Source organism: Arvicanthis niloticus, chromosome Y, assembly GCF_011762505.2.
Source record: "Arvicanthis niloticus isolate mArvNil1 chromosome Y, mArvNil1.pat.X, whole genome shotgun sequence".
NCBI lineage: Eukaryota > Metazoa > Chordata > Mammalia > Rodentia > Muridae > Arvicanthis > Arvicanthis niloticus.
This window is the reverse complement of record NC_133431.1, coordinates 8,176,864-8,183,408: the sequence shown is the minus strand read 5'-3', so window position 1 is coordinate 8,183,408 and position 6,545 is coordinate 8,176,864. Positions and strand designations below refer to the sequence as shown.

General features: G+C 46.2%; 1 pseudogene; it reads right to left on the bottom strand.

Annotated features, from left to right (window-relative positions):
* Positions 1 to 6,271: 6,271 nt before the first annotated feature.
* The window catches only part of LOC143437429 (28S ribosomal RNA), a 4,184-nt pseudogene continuing 3,910 nt past the window's right edge, over positions 6,272 to 6,545 (bottom strand).

The following is a 6,545-nucleotide window of genomic DNA, read 5'->3' as shown; positions in this document are numbered from 1 at the left end:
ATTTTCCTCACATCTCTGTCTTTTAAAAATTAGACTTGGGTGGGGCCGCTGGAGAGATGGCTCAGTGGTTAAGAGCACTGATTGCTTTTCCAGAGGTCCTGAGTTCAGTTCCCAGCAACCAGATGGTGGCTCTCAACCACCTACCATTGGAATTTAATGCCCTCTTTCGAGGATGAAATCCAATGTACTCGTGGAGAATGGTAAGGAAGCTTTTCTGAGGAAGGTCTTCTGATCTAGAAAGTACCCTTAAAATGAAATGTGAATCACAAGAAGCATTTGTTTTGAAATATTGAGCTAGGAGCTACTTAAGCTTACACAAAACAGTCCATTTTTAGATTGATCCCAGGAAGGAGGGGGGGAGAGAGAGAGAGAGAGAGAGAGAGAGAGAGAGAGAGAGAGAGTGAGGAGAGAGAGAGGAGAGGAGAGAGGAGAGAGAGAGAAGAGTGAGAGGAGAAAGGAGGAGAGGAGAGAGAGAAAAGAGAGAGGAGTGAGAGAGGAGAGAGGAGGAGAGGAGAGAGTGAGAAGAGAGAGAGGAGTGAGAGAGGAGAGGAGAAAGAGAGAGAAGAGAAAGAGAGGAGAGAGAAGAGAGAGAAAGAAGAGACAGGAGAGAGAGAGAGGAGAGACAGGGAGGAGAGAGAGGAGAGAGAGAGGAGAGGAGAGAGGAGAGAGAGAAGAGTGAGAGAGGAGAAAGGAGTAGAGGAGAGAGAGAGAAGAGAGAGAGGAGTGAGAGAGGAGAGAGGAGGAGAGGAGAGAGGAGAGAGAGAAGAGTGAGAGAGGAGAAAGGAGGAGAGGAGAGAGAGAGAAGAGAGAGAGGAGTGAGAGAGGAGAGAGGAGGAGAGAGGAGGAGAGGAGAGAGTGAGAAGAGAGAGAGGAGTGAGAGAGGAGAGGAGAAAGAGAGAGAAGAGAAAGAGAGGAGAGAGGAGAGAGAGAGGAGAGACAGGGAACAGAGAGGAGAGAGAGAGACAGAGAGAGAGAGAGAGAGAGAGAGAGAGAGAGAGAGAGATTGTAACATTTAATTAGAGCTGGTTTGTGAGATGAAAACTTGTATTTAATGAGTAGTGCTGGAATTAAGGGAGGGTGTATGCACCACCAGGACCAGCTGAATTTCTAAAAAACAGAAGAGAAAGAAAAGAAGGAAAGAAAAACCTGCTTTCTATATACCCAAGCAATGGTAATTTGCTACAGTGTCTCTTTTGTGTAGTTTGAATTAGACTTTGGTTTATTTAGGAAGTTTCACACACACAGTATTATCTCCAAAGAGGAGCCAACAGCATCTTTGTGTGTAGTCAGTAGTCAGTTGTCAGTTGTTGCCCTCTTTAAATGTTGTTGTTGTTTGAAAACCCAGTTCTCAGAAGGTAAAATAGAGACAAGTCCAAAGTCACTCGCATTGAAGTCATCTCCAACTGACAACTACAGGACCAGGGTAGAATTGTGTGGATGAGGAAGAAGAATCTAGGAGGAGCTTTGGGATGGGAAACTCTGATCGGAATACAGTGTAGAAAATACAGTTTCTTTCTACCATAAGCCCCCCCCCAACAAAGAAAAACAAAACAAAACCCCAAAAACCCCACCACCATCATCATCACCACCACCAAAAACCTCTGGCAGCAAAACCATAGCTACTGCAAGTGTTCCTTGTCTGAATATCCAACCACTTCCAGCTAAGTTGGTGTGTAATTCTGTCCCAGTTGTGCTACCAGGGTTAAGAAAAAGGGGAACCACCTATATAGTTCTGTGACACCATCATCCATATATCTATATCTATGTCAATGTCTATGTCAATATCTATATCATCTATATCTATATATCTCTATCTATCTATCTATCTATCTATCTATCTATCTATCTATCTATCTATCTATCTCCCCCCCTCTCAGGACAGTCCTGGACAGTCATTCCTTTAAGCTTCAGGTAAACCCTGTAGGGTAAGCTTTCCAAATTCATCCATCCTGAATGGTGGGTGTGCTTGCTTCCTTAAGACCCAAACTTTGGTTGGTGTCGAAATAAATAACGAATGAATGAATGAATGAATAAATAAATAAATTAGGAGGGGATACAGATGCCTAATGGTTGTAATTTCCTAATACACAGGCCTAGGCTCCATTTCCCTGTTGGAAAGATAGCTGAGTAGTTAAGGGTACTGACTGCTCTTTCTTCCAGAGGTCCCAATAAGCACGTAGCAGCTCTGTCACAGGACCTGATTCACTCTTCTGGTGTGTGTGTGTAAATCATAATAAACAATGTTAGAAATACCAGGTTATGTAAATACAGCCCAGATCCTAGGCCTGAAAAGTCCCTGAGCTGGCAGGGTGTGGCGGGCTGGATCAGAGAGAGTCTTCCTCTATCTCTTATCAGAGACAGGTGTGTTATCAGTTGGAGTGCCATTAGCATTTCTAAGGAGCTAGGTTATCCTGGAACATTGTGATGGTGGGGGTGGGGGCAGTTGGAGGCATTGGGGGAGAATTTAGGCAGCATAAATGAAGAAATAAACTGGAAACTTTATTCATTTATTTGTTTTATTGAGTGTACGAGGGAAGAGGGAAAATGGGAGGGAGGGAGGGAGGGAGGGAGGGAGGAAAGGAGGGCAATCTTTCCATGCTGGGATGATCCATGCCTTGGGAAAGAATTCCTCCTAAATGAGCTGTCATGCGGTCATCTCGCAGCTTTGGGGGGGGGGGACTTTGGTTCTGGCCTCTCAATGGGTTTCCAAAGGGCAGTCAGAGAGCCCTGCATGGACAGAAAGGGAAACCATGTTAAGCAAGCAAGCAAGCAAGCAAAACCACAAATCTGTATGTTAAGTTCTTCTGTTAAAGGAATCGTGGTGAAGTGAAGCAGAAGCAGAAGCAGAAGCAGAAGCAGAAGCAGAAGCAGAAGCAGAAGCAGAAGCAGAAGCAGAAGCAGAAGCAGAAGCAGAAGCAGAAGCAGAAGCAGAAGCAGAAGCAAAGCAAAGTAAAGCAAAGCAAGCTCATATTCATTCCAAAAAGGCTGATAGGTAGGGAGCTTGGGCTACAGAGTGAAAACAAGTAGAAGGAACAATAAATAAATAAATAAATAAATAAATAAATAAAATTTTAAAAAGGCTTTGTTAGAACATGTCTAAGTTTTAGGGAACAAGGCTTGACATTGAAACCCACTGGTTCATTAGCATCTTCCGCAAATCTCTCAGACAATGTTTCCCAATGCAGTGCCTACCACCTTCTCCTCCATGATTGCCCCCGACTCCTCACTGTGGGGCGTGTGTGTGTGTGTGTGTGTGTGTGTGTCCCACACAGCAACCATCAGTGGAGACACAAAGGAGACAGCTAAGGCTACAAAATAAAGATAGCAAAACAGACAGGGAGACAGTGTCCCAAAATGGATCCCCAAAAAATGGTAGGCCAGAGTGAGGGACCAGTCAAACTTCTTATCTGAGAGGGAGAGGGAGAGGGAGAGGGAGAGAGGGAGAGGGAGAGGGAGAGAGGGAGAGGGAGAGGGAGAGGGAGAGGGAGAGGGAGAGGGAGAGGGAGAGGGAGAGAGGGAGAGGGAGAGAGGGACAGGGAGAAAGGGAGAGGGAGAGAGGGAGAGAGGGAGGGGAAGGGGGAGGGAGAGGGAGAGAGGGAGAGGGAGAGAGAGAGAGAGAGAGGGCGAGGGAGAGCGAGAGAGGGAGGGAGAGGGAGAGGGAGAGGGAGAGGGAGAGGGAGAGGGAGAGGGAGAGGGAGAGGGAGGAGAGGGAGAGGGAGGAGAGGGAGAGGGAGAGGGAGAGGGAGAGGGAGAGGGAGAGGGAGAGGGAGAGGGAGAGGGAGAGGGAGAGGGAGAGGGAGAGGGAGAGGGAGAGGGAGAGGGAGAGGGAGAGGGAGAGGGAGAGGGAGAGGGAGAGGGAGAGGGAGAGGGAGAGGGAGAAGGAGAGGGAGAGGGAGAGGGAGAGGGAGAGAGGGAGGAGAGGGAGAGGGAGAGGGAGAGGGAGAGGGAGAGGGAGAGGGAGAGGGAGAGGGAGAGGGAGGAGAGGGAGAGGGAGAGGGAGAGGGAGGAGACAAGAGAGGGGGACAGAGAGAAGAGGAGAGAAGAGGAAAGAGAGAAGAGAAGAGAGGAGAGGAAGAAGAGGAGAGGAGAGAAAGATAGAGATAGATTGATTATAGATAGAGAGGATAGAGAGAAGAGGAGATGAGAGAGAGAGGATAGGGAGAAGAGGAGAGGGGAGAGAGGAGAGAGGAGAAAGAGGAGAGGATAGAGAGATAGAAGAGAGGAGAGAGAAGGAGAGGAGAGGAAAGGAGAGAGAGGAGAGGAGAGAGAGAATCCTCTCAGCTGTTTGATCTCTTTTGTGAGCCCTAGAAAAGTGAAACATCAAGCAAGTACCTCATATATTTGATTTAAAGAGTCCAGACCACATACAAACATATGTCTTTTTAAATTTTATACACATATACACAGAAATACTGGTGTGAAACCTGGTATTTGTTATAGGACAACTGGCCGACCTGATAATTAAGGAAATCATATAAATTATAATAAGATCATTAAAAAGAAAAATGTGTGTATATGTGTTTTTAAAATTATATATGTTTTCTACATACATATTATATATAATACGCACACATACATATAATATTCTGTTGAACAATAATACTCTGTGAAACAAGGCAACTGGGCTACCTCACAATATAATTTAAAACAAACAAACAAACAAAAAACCAGCTCAATAAAAGGGGACCCGCAAAAAGGGGGATGGGGAGACAGAGACACAGACATACATACATATATATGTGTGTATATATACATATATATATGTATGTATGTCTATATATATACATACATACATATATATATGTATGTATGTATATATGTATATATATAAACATATATATATACATATATATGTGTATATATACATGTATATATACATACATATATATATGTATATATATACATATATACGTATATATACATATATATATACACACATATATATGTATACATATATATATATATATATTTAAAAAAAAAGAGGGCAGATATCTGGTCGACACATGTAAAGGACTTCAAGGAGACACAGATACATATCTTTTAAAACAGTCTGTTAAAACAGACAACTGGTCGACCTCACACCATTCAAAGAAAAAAAAACGTTCGAATGTATGTGTGTGTATATTTAAAACAGTTAAATAATTTCAATAATTTTAAATAAATAAAAAAAAAGAGTCCAGAACAAACATCTGGTAAACCGGCAAAAAAAAAAGGATATGAGGACACAGAGATACATTTTTAATAAACAGTCTGTGAAAAGGGACAACTGGTAGACCTCACACAAGTAAATTTAATAATTATAATAATAAAAAAAATGTCAAAAGGGACAACTGGTCGACTATATATATATATATATATATTTATTAAAAAAAAAAAAAAAAAAAAATCCAGACCAGATATCTGATCGACCTCCCAGAGTTGGGAAAAAAAAGAGACCAAATACCCTTGGAAGTGGTCTACCGGAACCCGGAAAAAAAAAAAAAAAAAAAAAAAAAAAAAAAAAAAAAAAAAAAAAAAGGAGGAAAGGGAGGGGAAAAGAAAAAAAGAGGCGCCGGAACCTCTCCGGCCTTGCCTCCCGAAACTCATCCCGCTCACCCACAGACTCGCCTAGCGGCGCCAAGGAGCATGAGGAAGTGAAGAGGAAGAGAGGAACAGGAAAGCTCGGATGAGAGAGCGCAACTCCCCCTACCAGAGAGCCCGCCAATGCCGCGACCCAGATGGACTCGCTTCCTCAGAAGCCTGGGCGGCAGAGGAATCCCCTTTCTCCCCACCGTCCCCGCGCGCTTCCTGGGAACGCAACACAGAGACGGGCGCAGGAGGGGACCCGAACCGCAAGGACGGGGAAGCGAGCGCAGGGGAGGACGACGCTGGGGTCCTGTCTGGCGCCGGCGCCAAAGGGCGAGACAGGGATCGCCCTTTGCAATCCCCCTTTCACCGTGACCTCCCCATTCCATGCCCTCCGAGAGGCCTTCGGTGGAGACCAAGATACCCCCACCGGCCGCACCGGCAACCATGGGGACCAGCCAGCCACCGCCAACCGACTCTCTGCCCACACCGGCTTGGCCAGGGCCCGGGGCGGGGAGAGGGCGGCAGCAGCGGGCTGGGCTGCAATGACTGACGCTGGAACCACCTCAGAGAGGAGTAGGAGGAGGTGAGAAGGAAGAGGAGAGACGGGTGGAGACCCTGGCCAGTCGGCGGTACCGGGGTCAGCGGTCGACCGCCTTGCGCACGCGAGTGGGAGTGCGAGCAGGCATCCGGAGGCCTGCGAGAGACAAACCCTTGTGTCGAGGGCTGACTTTCAATAGATCACAGCGAGGGAGCTGCTCTGCTATGTACAAAACCCCGACCCAGAAATAGGTCTTCTATGAATGGCTTAGCGCCAGGTTCCACGCGATCAGCGTGATGGATGAGAGGGTGGCCCCCTTTCCGGCCGCACCCCATTTCCTGGGATGAGTGGCTCTCTGCACAAGACCCCGGTCCCGACGCCCATGGGGGGACTTAGAGGTGTTCAGCCATAATCCCACAGTTGGTAGCTTCGTCCCATT